This window comes from Eulemur rufifrons, chromosome 16, assembly GCF_041146395.1.
Source record: "Eulemur rufifrons isolate Redbay chromosome 16, OSU_ERuf_1, whole genome shotgun sequence".
Taxonomy (NCBI): domain Eukaryota; kingdom Metazoa; phylum Chordata; class Mammalia; order Primates; family Lemuridae; genus Eulemur; species Eulemur rufifrons.
Window position 1 is genome coordinate 23,859,200 of NC_090998.1, and position 20,772 is coordinate 23,879,971.

The 20,772-nt window shown below is 40.8% G+C and overlaps 1 non-coding gene across 1 annotated transcript; it reads right to left on the reverse strand.

Annotated features, from left to right (window-relative positions):
- Positions 1-18,427: 18,427 nt before the first annotated feature.
- LOC138397786 (small nucleolar RNA SNORA48) lies at positions 18,428-18,559 on the reverse strand. Its single transcript, XR_011235893.1, has one exon. It is a non-coding gene; the product is annotated as a small nucleolar RNA SNORA48 (small nucleolar RNA).
- Positions 18,560-20,772: the final 2,213 nt, after the last annotated feature.

Sequence of the window (20,772 nt, forward strand, 5' to 3'; positions counted from 1 at the left end):
TAACTCATTTAACTGCTCAACCACCCTTTGAGATAGGTACTGTGATAATGTCATTCAGAAAATGAGGAAACTGAGGCATAGGTTAAGTAATTTGTCCCTGTCGTGTGGCTAGTAAATGGCAGAGCCAGGATTGGAAGCAGGCAGTGAGACTGCAGAGCCAGTACCCATAATCTCAACTGCCTCTATGCCCAGTGACCTCTCAAATATTCAGACAAAAGTTGAACATTTCTATTTAAAAATCCATGATTTTTGTTTCAGGATGAGAGAGCCATGGTGCCAGAAGGAACATGGCTTTGGAGTCTGAAACTCTGAGCACAAGGTTAAGCTTTGGCATTACCTGTTTGCTTGACCATGAGGGGCAAGGTATTGAACTTCTCCACCCTCGATGTCCTCACTTATAAAATGAGGATATTATATGTCTGTTGTGAGGTGACTAGTATTATTTCTGACACATAGGAGATGCCCAATAAATATTAGTCACAACCTTGAATACTAAATACAGTCGTCCCTTGATATCTTGGGAGAATTGGTTCCAGGCCACCCCCACCCCCATATCAAAATCTACAGGTGCTGAAGTTCCTGATATAAAACGGTGTAGTATTTGCATGTAACCTACGTACATCCTCCTGTACACCTAAAATCATCTCTAGCTTACTTATAATAACTAATGTAAATGCCATGTAAATAGTTGTTATACTGTACTGTTATTAATTTGTGTTATTTTTATTGTTGTATTGTCATTTTTTTGTTTGTTTCAAGTATTTTCCACCTGTGGTTGGATGAATTTTCAGTTGTAGAACTCACAGTTACAGCAGGCCAACTGTATGTAAAGATATCCAAATATGCAATTATTTTGGTGGTTTATTTTCTCCTGAAAAAGAAATTCTTGATTTCATTAAACGTTTGAGCTTAAAAATATAGGATCAAATTTGATCACTGAGTTAACAATTGTACAACATCTTCTATGTGCATGGCATTTTCTAGATCAGTCTTGTCCAACAAAACTTTTTGTGATAATGGAAATATTCTATTATCCGGCCTGTCTGATATGGTAGTCGCTAGCTCCATGTGGTTATCCAACACTTGAAATGTGCTTAGTTTAACTAAGGTACTGAATTTTAAATTTAATTTTGACTAATTTAAGTTTGATTTTAAATAGCCACATGTGGTTAATGGCTATTGTATTGCACAATGTAAGTCTAGATCAGGGGTGGGGAATTTTTCATGTTGGAAGGCCGTAATACTTTAGGTGCAATCAAATAAAGCCACATCCAAGAAACTTTAATTAGATATACTTTAAAATGTACATTATTTTATAAAAATCTAACTACTATGTACTTAATAATTTCAAAAAATAAAAACTATTTGTTAATTTTAAAGTTAACTAATGACTTTGCTGTGTCTGCTTTTTGTTGGAAAGCATTTCAGTGGAGGTCCGCATTTTCAGTTGATCCTCTAAATGGGTATCAGTTATTTGTGACTTTAATGTTGTCTTGATTTGGGTTAGGTGACAGAATGTACATTCGAAGCAATAAGTGATTGAAAAGCAAGAAAGCATTTTTCAGGCATGTTGCTGAAAGTGTGAAAATAAATAAAATTTAACTATCTGTTCTTGCAGAGATAAAATTTTGGCTAACACCTGTCCCTGTGATAGTCAATGCACTTTAGAATGATAGGGCAAATCCACACTGAATAGCTCATTGTTCAACTTTAGCATGTTATGAAACTGAGGATGATGTGTCATATTTGCTTGACTATAGTTAATAATACTTATAATACTTAGTAACACTTGCTAATGCAAGATACAATGAAAAGAAATGAGAGCATCTGGATCTGTTAATAATTTTTATCTGTGCACTAAACTCTTCATGTTTTCCTGTCATGGAAGGTGCACCACCTGTACATACACTCACTAAATTTACCAAATTCAGCCTAACTTCACAACAATTATCTTGAAAGTTGTTGAAGATATTTATCCTCCACATTCTGTTGACAAAAGTGCCCAAAACAAGTAATTTTTTGTAGCAAAGAAAATCTGCTGTTATGATCCGAATGAAGTATGAAACCTGCACCAAGTCAGTAGTATCAGTTGATTCATACAAAGTGACTGAATAATATGTTTTCCTTTTGAAGTATTGCATGAAGTTGTTCTGTTAAGTTGAAGGATAATTCATGTTGCTGATCAGTTATAGTTCTCCTTGAAAGAGGCAGTTATTTGTACTCTGAAACGTTATCTAAGCATCCTACAGCTTCAACAATGCATTCTTTCACAATTTCTACATCACTGAATGGCTTCCCTTTTTTCCCGAGTATACAAGCTACTTTATAGGTTGCTTCAGTGGCATTATTTCCAGGTCTTATTGCTGCTCAAAAGAATTGTCTTTGCTTTTCCTTTCCATCTTTTAATTTCTGTGATACAACCTTTCGCACCTCTCCCTCTAATTCAAACTATTTGTGGTCCTTATGAGTGTTATAATGCTGATGAGCATTGAATTTCTTTAATGTTGATGTTGCAGTATCACAATAAGCAAATCATCTTATTTTTATCAGAAACAAGATAATATTGCAATTCCTAATCCTTATTTTAAAATGTGTTTTCTTCCTTCAGTGTTCTCGTGGTCTTCTTTGACATGACTGGCTGTTAAACAGACAGAATTAAAAAATACTGTCAAGCTGTGCAACTATTCACAAATTCCACTTCAAACAGAAACACAGTGCATCATTCTCAAAAGTTGATAACAGATTGGTGTACTTGACCCCCATAAACTCTTGCCAACCAGCCTCCTGTAGTAGTGGCACCAGTCAGGTGAGGGAAGTTAGAACTAAATCATGAGCATAGCAGCCATCAATTTAGTTCTTATGGCTTACTAATGTTCTAATTGTGCCGGTCAATCTGGGAGGGTTATTTCATTGAAACTTATTCTATTCTTTGGTATTTTAAAAATAAAAATATAAAAGATGAACAAAAATGTATTAATAAAAATAAAAGGATTTGGGCTGGGCACGTGGCTCACGCCTGTAAGCCTAGCACTCTGGGAAGCCAAACAGGGTGGATTGTTTGAGCTCAGGAGTTCGAGACCAGCCTGAGCAAGATCGAGACCCCGTTTCTACTATAAATAGAAAGAAATGACATGGACAACTAAAAATATATATAGAAAAAAATTAGCCAGGCATGGTGGCGTATGCCTGTAGTCCCAGCTACTTGGGAGGCCGAGGTAGGAGGATTGCTTGAGCCCAGGAGTTTGAGGTTGCTGTGAGCCAGGCTGGCACCACGGCACTCTAGCCTGGGCAACAGAGTGAGACTGTCTCAAAAAATAAATAAATAAAAAATAAAAGGGTTTGTTCTGTAAAATTTGGTTTCAGTCAAAAGGCTGCACTGAAGGACCTAAAAGGCCTCACATGGCCTTAAGTCTGGAGATTCCTCACCCCTGGTCTAGATGCTTTAATCAGATCCACATCCTGATTGATTGGTAGGTAATTCTTTTAAAAAAGCCAAGACAGTTTCTTAGCCTGTTCTTTTTCTAACTGGTGCTCAGCATCTGTGTAGGAAGAAAAAAATATCAATTATTAAGCATAAATTCAGGCCAATAAAGAGAAACTATAGCCATCAGCTTCTCTAGGTTTTATGATATCTGAAAGATCCATTTTAATTTTACTGGAACCCAAATGACATAACTTATCAACATTTTAAAATACTGATCGTGAATTGCATATGAATATTTTAGTTACTTCCCATAAACAAATAGTAATAAAATAATTTTAATGCTACATATAATACCATATGTACATCAGTTAGGTTTAGATGTAAACAGTGGCATGCTGGTAAATGTTTAACTGGTCCTTTGTGAAAAATATATGTGTGTGTCCATGTGGGTGTATATAGTTTATTGTATACTTTGCCATTATAAAGCATGTGTAGCAAAGCATACATTTACACATAATAATAAAATGTACATTATTCCTGTAAATTCCATATAGCCAATTGATTCTCACTGAATGCTTTTATTCAGTTTTGCTAAACTCTTTTATCCCTTGCCAACTTACAATTGCAATTAATTCACAAGCATAATTCTGACATGAATGTCAACTGATACTTTTCTTTATGTTAATGATTAAGGTGAAAATCAAACAATGAAGACATTTGTTAGATCCTCTCTCATTCATCAGTGATATGAGCAACTTCTTCACTAAATCAGATAATAATTTTCACACACTGGAAAAATATTTTCCAAATTTTTTGTGCCATTCACAGTGTGATGACTACAGATGTGACACACTTTAAGTCTTATCTGCATGATTAACATTTTCTCTATCACTTTCTTGAGTTTACAATCCACAACATAATAAATCAATCCCTAATTTGTAGCCGTTGCCAACTTGCATGGTGTAAATACTCCCACCACCACTAATGTGACATCACTGAAAAGGGAGTTGGGACTTTGGACCATATATATCCACTATATACTATGGATATAACTAACCTCAATAGCAGAGTTAACAGTAAGATGTGGTAAAATAACTAGGAAGTGATGGACTTTGTGTACTTATTACCTTTGTTACAACTTACTAGTTGTAAGTTTATATAACTTAATTTCAAATAATGAGTAGTCCCAGAATTGGTCCTGTGTTCATCAACAATTTACGGAGGGGCCAGTCTTTGCCAGGACTGGGTGCTAGGGCTGTAAATATGAACAAGGCCTGTCAATATTGGAGCCTCCTAGGATATGCTCCTGCCCTCTTCTGTATACACCTTTCTCCCTGGATGATCTCATCTAGGCTCATGGCTTTAATGCTCTCTTTATGCCGATGACTCCCAAATTTAGCTTTTCATATTTGTATTTCTACTGCAAGCACCAGACTTGTAAATCCAACTTCCTACTTGACAACTCCCCTTGGAGTTATGATGTAGTTATCTTAAACTTGACATGGCCATTCCAGCCTGACACATGTTAATATCCACCTTCTGCCCCAAATCCATCCACTCTTACTCCAGTTTTCACCATTCTTAGTCAGTGACACAACCAGGCACCAGTTTTGATTGAGCTCCAGTTTCAGGAATCACCCTTGGTCCTTCCCTTTTGTTAATTTTCTACATGCAGTCCATCACCGAGTCCTGGTTCTTCTATTCCAAAATACTTCCTGAATCTGGACAGGCCTCACCATCTTCACTGCTATCATCTGCATCAAAGCCACTATCCTCATTGGAACTACTGGGACACTCCTATTTGATCTTCCTGCCTCCACTTTTCCCTCGTACAGATCTTTCCCACAGGATGAAGAAGGAACTCTTAAAATTATAAAGGAGCTCATGCCACTCTTTTGCTTAAAATCTTTCCACTAATTATTTATTACAATTAGAATAAAGTCCAATCTGTAGTAGGCAGAATAATGGGACCTCCAAAGGTGTCCATGTTCTGATCCCCAGAGCCTGTGAATATAGTACCTTATATGGCAAAAGGACTTTGCATATGTGACTAACTTGGGGACCTTGGGAAGGAGAGAGTATTCAGGATTATCCAGGTGGGCACGACATAATCGCAAGGGTGCTTATAAGTGGAAGAAGGAGGTGGAAGAGAGCCAGAGGGAGATGTAGCTATGGGATGATCAGGAAGATGCACACTGCTGTGTTTAAAGACAGAGGAAGAAGGCACAACCCAAGACTGTGGGTGCCCCCAGAAACTGGAAGAGGTAAGGAAATGGATTCTTCTCTGGAACCTTCAGACAGGAATGTGTTCCACTAACACCTTGATTTTAGCCCAATGTGACCCATGTAAGACTTCTAACTTATAGAACTATAAGATAATACATTTGTGTTGTTTAAGCTGCTAAATTTATTGTAATTTGTTAGCGCAGCAATAGAAAACTAATACGATAGCCCATAAGATCTGCTTTTTGTCAGTGTCTATAATTTCATTTCCTGTTATTTTCTCCCCTTGTTCACTGTGTTCTATCCCTCTAAGGTTTTGTTTTGGCTGGTTAACAAGAGGATGCTACTAGGATGTACTAGCTAAAAAAGCCCTTTGCCTACAAATTTCTGCCCCAGATCTTTACATAACTGGCTACCCATCATTTGGATTTCCAAGGTCTCCTCAAAAAGGCACCTCCACCGCCTAGTCACCGTTTAGTGTGTTTTATTTTCTGAATAGCTTCTTTCAGGATCTGAAACTGTCTTAGTAGTTTGTTTATTGTCTTCATACCCTCCTACCAGTCACACACCATCGATATGAACTTCGCGAAGTCAGGGACCTAGTGTGTCATGTTCACCCAGTAAACACTCAGTGAATATTTGTTTAAAAAAAGAATGAAAACATGATGCCTTGTCTCAGGATATGCAGAGTCTATGGGAGAGAACATGAATAAAGCAATAGTTACAGAACAGTGTGATTCATGTAGGGCATTACAGGCACCCCTAGGAAAAGCACCTTGGCAGGCTCTCCAGAGGAATGACTACTGGGGACAATCTTGAAAGAAAAGTGGAAAAGCAAAAGCAAGGTGGAAAGGAGCAGGTGGATTTTCAGGCAGAGGATGGTGGAGGAGCAAGGGAACAAGGGTGAGAAACAGAATATAAAGGTATTAGGGGACCGGGGGTTTGGTTAGCCCAGAGCCTAAAAGGAAAGGTATGAAGGTGCCTCATCACAGGGACTTTGTATGACTTACCAAGATATTTTTATTTTTTGTTTTATTTTGTTTTTGAGACAGAGTTTCACTCTGTTGCCTGGGCTAGAGTGCTGTGGCATCAGCCTAGCTCACAGCAACCTTAAACTCCTGGGCTTAAGCAATCCTTCTGCCTCAGCCTCCTAAGTGGCTGGAACTACAGGCATGTGTCACCATGCCCGGCTATTTTTTTCCTATATATATTTTTTTAGCTGTCCAGATCATTTCTTTCTATTTTTAGTAGAGACGGGGTCTCGCTCTTGCTCAGGCTGGTCTCAAACTCCTGAGCTCAAACAATCCTCCTGCCTCAGCCTCCCAGAGTGCTAGGATTACAGGCAAGAACCACAGCGCCCGGCCAAGATTTTTAATTTGTCTAGGTGGCAAGGAGGGGTCATTGAAGGGTTTTAAGCAGTGTCAGTTTTGCACTGTAGAAAATGTGTTCTGATGACACTATTGAAAATAGATTGAAGGGGAGTGAGGCTGGAGGCAGGACACCAGTTGGGAAGATCGGCCATTGTCAAGATCAAAGACCCCAGAGCAATAACAATGAAGATAGAGAAAGAGGGAGATCTGGGAAATATCTTAGAGGTGGGTTCTATGGGATTGGGACCAATTTATTGTGTGGAGTGAGGGAGAAGCAGGACCAGGACTGACCCTCAGGGTTTGGCTTGGGTGACTGGGCAGAAAGTAGCACCACCAATATGAGAATACGGAATATGGGAGGAGGGTATGAGACAAATCTCACTATAACAAGTTTGAGATGCCTTTGGTGGTAGATATATCTCAGAGGCACTTGGATAATTGAGTCTGAAGCTTGGGAAAGATCAAACCTAGAGATTCAGATTTCAGAGTCAATGGTCTATTTGTTAGGAGTGGTTGAGCTAGTGCAAGACATGGAGATCAGAAGAGAATTGGGTTGAGGGTGGGATCCTGGTGAACACAGATTTTTGCGCACTGGATGGAAGAAGTATGTCTGAGAATGAGACTATGAAGGAATAGTCAGAGAAGAAGGAAAGGAATCAGGAGTGTGCTGTAACCCACAGAAATGCCTGGCTCCTTTATTGCTCCTGCAATATAGCAGCCATTTCAAATGTTACCTCTTCCAGGTCCTCTCAAATGGATTCGATTGCTTTTCGCTGAATCACTACTGCTCCTTATTGTATCTGTATTATGGTTGTTTTCACGTGTTGTGTGTATACATATTTTCTTTTACTCTAATCTAATTGTCCCACTCCTAGATAGTAAACTTCTTGAAAGCAGGGACTATGACTTAGTTTTTATTGTAGTTCTCAGTAGAATATCATGTACATATTTACTACCTTTATGACAAATGAAAATGACCACTGAATGTGGCAGATATTTTGGAAAGTATCATGTATTCTATCATTTATTCATATTTTAATGACAACAGTAATCATTTGAATTAGTATAGGTGGTGCCAAACAGTTAAGCAAAATATTTCTTTAAGATGACACTAGCGTGTCATCTCAATGCACTTACTTGATCAAGAAGTTCCTACATAATCATAATGGAGAAATATTTATTGAATGCTTGTTATGTTCCAGACATTCTGTTGAGTGCTTTATACACATGATTCCATTTCATCTTCACAAGAACTTGTGGGTTTGGCTTCATTATTCTCCTTTCACAGATAGAAGATAGGAATCTCAGAGAGGTTAAATAACTTGCTCAAGATCACACAGTCAGTAAAGAGTTAAGATTTAAAGCCAGGCAGTTTGCCTGTACAGCTGGTGTTGTAAGTGCCTCTCTAGGGCTTTGTAGGTGACATCATGGGAAATCCTGGGTTGAGGCAAGCAGGGCGCAGAAGGGGCATTTCAGGGACCTGCAAAAGAATTTTGCCAATGTAATTGCCCATAATCAGGTATGCATTTTGAACAGTTAGAAAGAAATAGTTGATATATTGGCATATGAAGCAAATAGCTGCATTTTTGTGATGTACGTTAAAGACTTGCTGATTTAAACAAGTAATTGAGTAAGATCAATTTATTCAGCAAGTGATTTAGAATGCAGAACTTTGCCATGGTTTACTACCACACAAAAATCCAATACTGGCCACCAGGCTCTAAGGCAGGAGCAAGTGAATCTAATGGCATAAAGACCTAAAAAAGCTTTTGGTGCCCAGACTAGGAGAGCTTTAAGAGACATTGTTACTGCAGCCTTCGTGGTAATGATCATCTTTTCTGGTTCTTTCCTGTTTAGCAACAAAGTGGGGGAATGGTCTTCATTCCCACTGGCCTGTTAATATTGTAACATGTAACATTTAAATTCTGTCTCTCTTAGACCGTGAGCTAAGTTTTTCCATTTTTCTGCGTCAAATACAAAACAAAGACAGGCAATGAATAGGATACAACCTGCAGCAATTATTGTGATATAAGGCAGATATAAGCTCCAGGACAGTAGGGACTTTGCCTTTTTTGTGTACCACTGATTCTCCAAGACGGATCCTGAGCTCGGTACATGCTTGTTGAAAGAATAGATGGTCTTATGGTAGGGTGCAATGGTCTGACAGGTGGAATGGATTATCTACTAAATCTTTCAACTTCTAGGGTCTGTGATTATATTACTTATAGCCTAAGTTCCTACTAAAACTTATGAGTTGGTCACTTTCTTTCTCTGCCAATGCTGTATAACTGTTTGTTTTTAAGTGTGCTTTTCCAGATCATTCAACATAGTGACAGATTTGCTAATAGGCAATCATGTCTACAGCACCATATAGTGTGTTTTCAACTATTCTTTCAATTAATTTAATAATGGAGTAAATTGAATAATTGCTATCTTATTATATTATTGGAGAAAAGAGAACTCCCATGTAAGACACCACCCACTCAAACCACATTCCATAAATTGTATATAGTCTACTTTCTAGTTTATTAGGAAAAACTAGAATTGTCACATCTGTCAAACTCTTGTCACATCTACATTTGTGTAATTGGAATATCTCAGACTTCACTGACCGGATAGCACCGTTGTATTATTAATTCACCCCCTGGCAAGTGGCAGAAACCAAACTCAAATTAGCTGAAGCAGTGAGAGAGATTATTGGTCTGTGTAACCAACCGACGGGAGTGCAAGGTGACGCTAACTACGGAGGCGAACATCATTAGCTCTCCTCTCCACCTCTCATCTCCAGCTCTCTGCAAATGAGCTTTATCCTCTCAAGCCAATTTCTTCCTCAAGGCTAAAACTGGGGTGGGAGGTGGGGGCTGCCCCTTGAAGGCGCATCTTCACCCCTTTGTTGATCCTTCCAGTTGCAGTTCAAGAAAGGCTGGGAAAGGACTCTGTGTGGCCCCTCTTGGGGCACTCGATCAGTCACCGTGTCCTGGGAGGGCTCTGATTCCCGCCTCAGGAGCAGGCTGCCCCGTGTTTGGGGCTGGGGGGAAGGTGTGAGGAAGGAGTGGGCAAGAGCGCAGGGCAGGCGAACACGGTGGCATCCACTACGCCCAGGACTGCATTCGTACCCATAGTAGATGGCAGGAAATTCTGTCTCATCCAGAGCTTCTGTCCACTCGTACTTCTGGGAATCTTCAAGCTGCCTGCCAGTACCCAAGACTCGGTCCTGGTTTTCACTCTCTACCGTGGCTCCCACAGTCTTGGACACATTCGTGCAGTCCCTCTCATGAGACAGGAATGACGCCACCACCGTGGCCTCGGGTTACGGACCAGTGGAGGTGAACACCCACTCCACGAGGACAAACCTGGAATGCCGCCCCGTCCCCCTCTGGCAGACCACTCCTCATGCTTGCCGTGAGCGAGTTCCTTCTGACTCATGCTTAATCAGGAGTGGGGACAGGGTGTGCACACCGCATTCCCTGTGCCCCGTGAACTCATGGCCTAGCTCCTTGCCTTGATGCTGCAGCCGGCCCAGTCCGCACCCGTGTTCACCCGTTTGCCTCTCGGAGGCTGAAACCCTGTTTCTGTCCTGTGCCTGCTGCTGCGCTCTCACCTTTGCAGACCTCGGCATTTTGCTGCGCGTGGAGCGGGAAGTCAGCCTCTCCCGACGTTGCCTGAATGGTGGTTCTGTACCCTAAATCCAGACGGGCACTTCCCATCCCCCACGTGAGAAGTGAGAAGGGGTAGTGCCTTTCCACTTACCTAACCGAGCGGGGCAGGCGTTAGTGGTTCAGCTTTTCCAAGTCAGGCTATAATCTCTTCTCCAGAGGGCACAACCTACCCAGGTGGATGGACTGGGGTGGGAGGGGGTCTGCATCACTTTCCGGGTGGCGTGCAGGTGTGTGCCTATGCTAGATTCCTTTGCTCTTAGCATGAGTTCTTGGAGCACCCGCAGTCTCACCCTCACTCTGACTTCTGCTGGGGCCGTTTTAATTTAAGAGGTGCGAGGGACATTTATGTTGTTAAATTGTACCACCCAGGAGTGACTCTTTGGTATCAGTTGGCTTAGTCATCAGCATAATTCCTCGAAAAGCAGATTCACCTAAACTTTAGTACTAATAGGAACCACACACTCTCCACACACAACTATAGACTTTGTAAACTGTTCAGGGTGAGTTAAGGTGAACTTACTCTTTGCAAGTCTTTTAAATAACAGTTTTATTGAGATATAATTCACCTATGATAAAATTCTCCTACTTAAAGTATAGTATTAGTTTTTAGTATATTAGAGTTGTGCAACTTCACCACAATCAATTGTAGAATATCTTAATCACCTGAAAACGAAATCCTGTAGCCATGAGCAGTCATTCCCCTTCCCCCATCCTCCCCTCTCTCTTGCCCCAGGCAACCACCCATTTACTTCCTGTCTCTGCGGAATTGTCTATTCTGAACATTTCGTATAAATGGAATCATATAATATGCTGTCCTTTGTGACTAGCTTCTTTCATTTAGCAGAATATTTTCAAAGTTCATTCCTGCTGTGACATGTATCTGTGCAGTATTTTATTTCTTTTTATTGCTAAATAATATCCCACTGTATGCATATACCACGTTTTATTTATCCATTCATCAATTGATGGACATTTGGGTTATTTCCACTCTTGAATGTTGTGAATAATGCTTCTGTGAACGTTCATGTACAAGCTTTTGTGTAGACGTGTGTATCCAGTTCCCTTGGGTACCTGGGAGTGGGTTTGCCAGGTCGCATGGTAGCTGACCTGCCAGTCTGTTTCCAGAGTGTCTGCGCACTCCTGCATTCCCACCCCAAGTGGATGACGGTTCCAATCTCTCCACATCAGATGGGGTGTTTTAAGAGAAGGCATGATACGTGTCAAAGTGAGGTATGTGAAGTCATGATTTCTCTTTAATTTACCAACAATAAGGTCAATAAGCTTTAAACTTTTAAGACTTCCTTGGTTCAACCTAAAAGGTATGTATTTACAATGCATATTTTTAATTCACAAACATTCAGATTTAAGTAATATATAAGAATAAAACTTCAATGTATCATGTAAGTTTACCCCACAGGTTTTAAAACATGACCAAAAGCAAGGATTCAGGTACCTGAGCAAAGATGTTGGGCTGGTAGGGTTCGACTCTACTTCCCAGGATGCTTTTTAACATGTAAGGAAATGAGCACATGCAAGTGGGTAGGTGGAAGAAGGAGTCTTGCTTGATTCCACTTTCTGGAAATATCCACATCTGAGCCTTAGCTCAGTCAAGACATCCTGTAACATACACAATGAAGCCGTATGCAATGAAGCTAGGATCTGGAAAAATAAAAGCACAATAATTTTACACATGGCAAAAGGGCATAGAGGGACGATTCAGGTCCTACTTAATGCAACATTATACGTTTCTGTGTGAGAACTATACAACAACTATAAAAGAGGCAGGACTTCTTTTTGTTCCCTACTCTTCCTCTGCAAGCCTGACAATGGAAGACTTTTAAGGGAGCAAGTGTTGCTTTTCAATGATCTGTCTCTTTCTGTTGACAGATGAATTTTCACAGAGCCATAGGCCCTGTGGGTAGGTGGTGAGGTTGGTGTAGTTTAGGAGCTACCACAAGGCTCTCAAAACATATCGGGCGGGGACAGGTATATGTTCATACCTCTGTCTTTGCACGAATACAATGATTTTTTTAGAAACATTGTATTTAAGGCAACTTTTTGGATTTCTAGAATGCATCTGGATATTTATTTAATGAAGTGAAATCTTCATATTTCATGAAATAGACATGGCCAAGGGATTTTAAGGCAATTGGTAAATTTGTTCTATAGTTTGGAATTCTATTATGTGAATTTCTGTCAAGGGAGGGACTCAAAGATCTCACCCATGGTGGGGTAACAGCCCCTGAGTGAACACGGTGCCCTTCTTAAAGCCTCTCTGTTCAGGTCTGGCGCTGTCCTCTGCTCCCGCCACTTCTCTTATCACTGGCCAAGTGCCAGGCTATCTCTGCGGCTGTATGTATCTCAGCCTTTCCTGGAGGCTATTTCAGAATGAGCAGCTTCTTCCCCAGATTCTAATTAGGCAGTCTGGCCTAGGGTTATGCTACTGTGGAGCAAATAAAGTAAGACGCTACCTAGTTTGTATTTTTGTTCTGAGCACTGATGGGATGGAGACCCTAAATCGATTTGAATAAAACCTAGACAGTGAATAATCCTACTGAACGCCTTAGAACTGACTTTTTGAGATAAAGATGAACAAGGCAGGCTTGGGAGAAGATAGTGAATGGGCCCAGGTGATGTACTGCCTTATAGAGTGGATGTAAGTGAAAAATTCAGGGGTTGCAGCAGGATGTAATTCCTCTAAGATTTTGTGATTTTTGGCATCTTGCATTGTATAATATTCTGCTCAGTTTCACCTTGTTGGAAGCATAATCTTCCAACACTGTGTCTGTATCCAGTGAAAACATGAACTCAAAAGACTGGACATTTCCATTCAGAAAAGTCTTGAAAATAATTGAAGACTTTGCAGGAATCACAGCAGACCAAATGCTACGTCTACCCGATCATTACTGGCAAATCTAGTGCAATTACCCTTCTCATCTGTGTTATCACACAGACTTGCTAGCTGCTCCACGCAAATGCCTGCATTTTTTTTTTTTTTTTGAATCCAAAATTCTCTTTGTTCCCCATCACACATTACTCCTGTTTAAGGTTTTCAATTTGAAAAACTTCAAGCCACCTTGGATTTTAAAGTAATGGTAGATTTTTCTTCTGGAACATTTATTTGATGTGGAGAAGCACTTACTATAAATTGACAAATTCAGGGCTTGCCCCCTCTACTTGGTGTGTAAAACTATTTTTAAATTGGCTATAAATGTAATGCAGTTCATACATTCCACCTCAAAAGTACTACGTCTACTTGCTTGTGTTGTTGCATTTGTAAACATTCAGTAAAAGTTTACTTATTTTTAATTCTCATGATTACAAATCTTAATACCTTGTATTTTTATGCATCTACCAGGTGACCATAAAAAGTGATTCAGTGATACTGCAAGAGCAAGAATTATTTTAAAAATTATCAAGCAGCCTGAGCAACATAGCAAGACCTCGTCTTTACAAAAAATTTAAAAATTAGCCAGGTGTGCTAGCACATGCCTGTAGTCCCAGCTACTCGGGGACTGAGGCAGGAGGATCTCTGAAGCTCAAGAGTTGGAGGTTGCAGTGAGCTGTGATGATGCCACTGCGCTCTAGGCCAGGCAACAGAGCAAGACTCTGTCTCAAAAATAAAAAAAATAGATTTTAAAAATTTAAAAATGATCAAAGAAAGATCAAATTTTGTCCCTAATGATTTCAATATTTAACTTATTTTATTTTTGTGTCAACGATAGGCTTCAGAGCAGCCAAACACCAGACTTGAAATCTACCTTCCCCTTTTTCTAGCTGTGCCTTTGGGCAAGTTACTTTACCCCTCTGAGCCTCCTTTTCCTGATCTTTCTCTTATCAATAATCATATCTAGCTGCTAAGTTTTTCATGAGAATTGAGCAAAGTCAGTAAATGCACGTGTCTGGCCACATAATTTGCACTGAATACATGTTGCTTGTCAGCAGCAATGACAATACTACTGCTTTGGAAATATTATTCTATGTGGAGCATATGTTGTGCTCTTTATTAGCCAAATAAGGGGACAACCCCTTTTTCAATTGCTTTACCCTTTATTACCTAGTTAATATATGTAGATTAGCACACATGCGTGCACATACGTCCATACATACTGCACCTGAACTTTTTAAGAAAAGGTTCTAGAATGTAAATCCTTCTGTACCTGTATATATATATTCTCAAGGTCAATACTTCTGCACGTCTTCTGAAATGTAGGAAGAAACATGGGCACATAACTATGCTATATGGAGGACTGTCTCCAACTTGAAGACAATTCTGGCCGACCGAACACCATGCTAACCTCGGGCACCCATGGTTTATAGCTCTTTCTTGATGGTGTCAGGGAGGGCTCAAGGCCACGCTCTCTTTAGCCGTAGGAGAGGAAGCGCTTCGGAGAGAGCAGAAATGGATTTGACTCGGGGGCAGCTCGAGGTGCTTTGTTTTGCCTACCCAGCTCACACTCAGCACACTTAGGGCAAAGCCGGTAGCCACGTCACACAGATGAATATTTTGACACTGAGCAGGATATTTCAGTAAAAGCTTTTGCCAGGGTCTGTGTGACGCCCTCCCAGATACGGCACCCTCACATTTTAGTCTCTTACTGAGTTGTAGTTTTACATACTGATGCTATAAAACTGGTTTAATTATTTTTTTCATTTAAGCTAATGATTTTATTTTCTCAGGAATGACTACAGTGTTTCTTTGTCCTACATACACAATATAAATATCCTTCCAAAAGAACTTGTTTACAAAGCGTGCCTTTAAAAAGGAAATCAAATGAAAAGCCACATTTTTAAATTTTTTGTGTAAATCCTTGTACATTTTTAATTTGGGGAGTCATCTGCATCATCGTAATCTATTTGCTTATTAAAAAATGTGTTAAGGGAGACCCTACAACCAAGAATACTTCACAATAAACCAGCATAAGGCCAAATGCTATGAGTGCTAGTGGATTTTGGAAGGAGGCAGAAAGCTTTTGATTTTTTAGACCCTTTTTAAACCCGAAAAGGGACGGTTGTCACTGGGATTTGTGATACATTCTGCATGAGGATAATTTTGCCTCTGGGAAAGTCAGAGCCAGGCCAGAATCACTCCTGGGATTTTGAAGTCTGAAGTCACTTGTTTGGCTCTGCTCACTGGACAACTCGAGAATGCTATTCAGTGGCCAGTGTGAGCAGTGGTTGGGAAATGACTTGGTGTAACAATTCTTTCCACAATTTTTTAAGAAAGAGAAATTCTTCTGCATTGCTTTTCAGGCACTGGAATGGCAAATCTTGGTGGGGGTTTTCAGGAGGGTCTTAGGGAAAAAGGGGGACGTATATCTTTTAAAAATCTCCGTGACTGTTCTTTCTCTCAGAGAATTCTTAAGAGCTCTGTTGGTCTTTTGAACAGGTTTTTTGGAAAAGCAATCATGCTATAATGCCAGCATGAGATCAGCTTTTGTTAAAATACCCAAGCAAAATCATCAAACATTACTAAACCCTTCCTGCTAGAGAGAGCAGGAGGAGACAGTGAAGGCACATATAGTCCATCCCAGGATATTTAGATTAGGACTGGCATTATTTCCTATTTAGATCTCTTCTCAACCATGAAAAAAAAGTAGTTACATACACTGTGTTTATTTTTCTCTGGCTGTTACTCAGCACTCTTGAAATCCTCAGTTGGGTTTCCAAGCTCCTTTTCCAAGGTACCGTTTCATATAAAGTTTTCATTATTGCAATGAAAAAACCCCATTTATTCATTCAACACTAAATACTTAGTGTGTGTCGGGCACTGTTCAAGGTTCTCAGGATACATCAGTGAACAGACAAACTCCTGCCCCGTGGAGCTTGCATTTTAGCCCACACAGGGGCTCTAACTTACCGGGGGCGACAAGACCCAGTTCTCAGTGTGCTTAAAGGGTCCCTGTGGTCCAAGGAGGTCTAGCACAAATTTCTTTTAACAGGGCTACAAAATTGACTAACACACTACACTAGATGTGAAATAATAAATGTCTTTTTAAATTTTGTCTGTAACTGATCTAATCTTCCTCATGTACCCCCGCATGGTAGAAAATGAAAACAAAACAAAGCAACTAGATTTTTTCTCATCCTGTGCAATAGTTTAACCGTTGCTTCTTGGGTAATGCTTAGTCTCTAGATGGAAAGAGAGAGAGAAAGAGAAGAGGTCCCACATCAGATGATACTTTTGAATACTGGAAGGACACTTTCTCAATATTTTGTGCTATTCATAATTCAGTAATTTTAAATACACTTTTAAGTCTAATCTGCATTATTGACACTTCCTCCATCATTTTCTGAACTCTAGACCTAAATAAAACCTAAATCAACAAAACGGTAAGTCAAGCCCTGATCTGTAGCATCTGCCTAATTCCATGGTGTAAATATTCCCACCACGGCTGACTTCAAGCCACCAACGTGGGGTCACTTAACGTAGAAAAGATACGCAACAGCTCAATTGTGTAATATTACCACCAAACAGATGTGTTGCCCTAAATAACCTCAAGATCACAGATAACAGTAAAAATGTAGTAAAAGTAAAATAATTAGAAAATGATAAATTTTGACTATGTATTATCTTTGCTTTTCATATAATTCCATTGTAAATTTAGATAATTTAGTTTTTAGTAATGGCTGTGTTTAACAACCAGCTTGCAAAATGACTGAAAATTTAACAATTGGTTCTCACAAGTCGCTATGTCAGGGCAAAGCTATAGTAATCATATGCGATCTCTCTATTTCCCTTATCACTCTCCTTCAACCCAGCAGCAAATCTCACTGACTCTACCTTCAAAACATATCTTGAATCGATCACTTCCCTGCTACAATCTTGGTTCCCATCACCCTCACCTTTGCCCTTGCAATAGCCTCCTAACTGCTCCCCTGCCTTCATTCCTAATGTGTTCCTTAGTCCATTCTCCACACAGTAGCAAGAATCTTTTTTTTTTTTTCAGGTAGAGTCTCCCTCTGTCCCCCAGGCTAGAGTGCTGTGGCGTCATCATAACTCACTGCAACCTCAAACTCCTGGGCTCAAGGATCCTCCCGCCTCTGCCTCCTAGAACATGGCTGGGATTACAGGTGTGAGCCACAGCGCCTGGCCTCATTACTTCTTAATCTTCTGATGTGGAGACAATATAAAGAGCGTAATAATACGCTTACGCTCTTTATATTTTCTCGAGCCTGTGGTCAATTAGGTACTAACAGGGATAGATTATATAACAGCCATTCCCTTATAACCGTCCCCGCTGTGGCCTCCCAAAGTGCTGGGTTTATAGGCGTGAGCCACTGTGCCCGGCCCAGAATCATATTTTTAAAATGTGTATCGTATCATATCACTTCCCACCTTCAACCCTTCGACGTCTTCCTATTGTCCTTAGAAGCAAACCCGAGCTCTTGCCATGCCCGATAAGGACCTTCGTCATCTGGCTGCGGCCTCCCTCGCGACTTCATCTTGCCCGTGGCCTGCTCGATGCTACACCCCAGCCCTGCGGGCCGCCTTTCTTTTCCCAAAACACACCTACTGTGTGGCTACCGCAGGGCCTCGGCACTTGTTCCCTCTGCCAGGAATGTGCTTTCCCCACACCGTTCCATGGCTGGCTCCTTCTAAGCTCCTGAGAGAAGTTTTCCCTGTTTTATCTAAAGTACCCCCCACTCCCCATAGCGCCACTCTGTCACTTGCCCTTATTCCCACAAACTCAGGCACATTACTGAGCCCCATTATGCCTAAGTTTTCTCATGTCTTTTCTTTTTTTCCCCCACATGTCCAAGGCATGAACCAGGCATGGGCACAGACCAAAAAGCCAAGCTGGGTTAAACGAAGGGTTGCTTTGTCCCCAGCTGATACGGGATGGGCGCCACCAAGTTTTCTCACTTCTTAAATGGAAGTAGCTGTAGCCCCTTCCTCATAGGGCAGTGAGGATCAAACAAGTTCCTATGCCCTGCCTGGATCATATTAAGCACTATGTAAGTTTAGCTGCTAATATTAGCCTCATCATAATTATTGAAGTATTACTATCATCATTATTATTGAAGTCTTCAAAATACTTATTACTGTCTAAAAGCATTTTATCTGTTTGTTTGCTTGTTTGTTTGAGCTCCACAAGAGCAGTGACCTTGAATAACTCATGCATTGCTGTGTTCTAGCACCTAGAGTAGTGCTATAAACTAAGTACTTCGGTATTTTTTGAATGAATGTGTGCATAAATGAATAAACATGAGAACTAGTGGTGACACCTGATGAGCTTTGGTTTATTAGAAAATGTTATTAAAGAGGCTTGCGATCAGTATGATTGTAAAGGCACGGCCTTATATGTAGGCAGTAGAACTTCTGGACTCCTGCCACATGTAACAAGGGCTTCCATAAATTCCAGATACCAGTCAGTCTTGAGTACCTAGTAGTTGATGCCCCAGTGGTCTCAATCGTCAGGAATACTGTGGCTACTGCTCCAATAGTGAAGTCTAAGTTGCGAGAACCAGTAGCTTAGTAAGCTTATGTCCCTTGAGACGAGTGAGCCCAGAGGTAGAAGACCTATGAGCTTGGATTTCTCAAGCAGCCTGATGCAGACGAGTCCAGTGTCTCAGAACACCTTTGCTGTCCTCAGCGAAGGGGCTCAGTAATAGGTACCTTCTGTGGAAGAACAGGGGGAAGCCTCGGGAGGGCTTCCAGTCTTTGCTTTTCTGGTGCTTATGCTTAAAGCCGATGCAGACAAAAAACTATGGCAAAAACCTTATCTGGAGCTCACCTATTAATATTTTGGACCTGAGCAGTTACTCAAGAAGGTGAGGTGAAAAGGCCCATTTCCATATTTTTCATGTTTCATTTAGATCCCTGATATGTCAAGAGAGGATGGATTTCATGAAGATTCTCTGTGACTCACCTTCCTATGAGCTGTCACACCAAGTGTCTTTGCTCTGCCACGAGCATTTTGAGACAGACCGTGTGTGTGTCTCCACTGCATATTGAGTACCTAGCACAGGGCCTCACCCTGAATAATAACCTACAGATGAAAGACGGGATTTCTGTGTTCAGAACACTATTGAATGGGAGTGTGGCACCTGAGAAAGCAGGGCCGTGGCGAAGCTCTGCGGAGTCCCAGGGGAGCCTCCCTACCTCCTTCACGGCTCCTCCTGAGGAGACACAGAGTAGAGAGAAGGCGGGCTTTGGAATCAGATCCATGTGGCTTCAGCTCCTGGCACTAGTTAAGAGACCTTGGGGAATGGCTGGTTAGATGACCTTGAGGAAGTTACTTAACCTCTCTGAGTTGTCTAATTTGTAAAATGGGAATCAAAATGGTACCTAGGAGAATTAACTGAGATAAAGCATGAAAACATTTTAGCCGAGAACACAGTACCTACTATGCATTCAATTACTGGGAGCTGGTGCTATGCATCCTGTGGAGTGTTTTCTGTTTGCATGAGCTCAGCAAGCAGATCACGGGGTAGGATATGTCTAGAGCAGAGTAGGATTGGGTGCAATAACACAGGGCCACAGCCGATCCTGGGCCAGAACTGTGTTAGGAAGAAGTGGGGTTTGGACCCAGAGGTTGGGGCACAGTGATGGTCGTGTGTAGTGAGGAAGTTGCACGTAACTGTGTAATAACAGAAAAAACAATCTATGGAACACAGGAAGAGATCATTTTTATAGAGGGTAAAATGTATTGGAAGTGATATCTAGATCTCTACCAAACTACTGGGGAATCTCTATTCTTCACTGAATATCTACTTTGTACAGAAAAGAATAATCAGAACTCTGTTCTTTGAGCATCATACTTGATAGTTGGCTGATTTTAAACTTATGAATAGTGTGTTTGTGGTATACAGCAAGGCCAGTGGGCAATATCTGTTTCTTCTTATATTGGGTAGATCAAGTATTAGTGAATCATAAGTTAAAGGTAGTGGACCAGACTGATCAAGGAAAGGTGAATGAATTAGTAGATGAGGGGGTGAAAATTAAAGAAGAAACAATTACCAACACAGAAGGGAGGGCCACAGATCTCAGGCCTGGGAGTATGTGTCTGAAAACAGAAGGGGATAGTATTGTGTCACGGGCAGAGGGAAAAAATGAGAGAGCATTAAACCTCCAACAACATAGAAATGACCC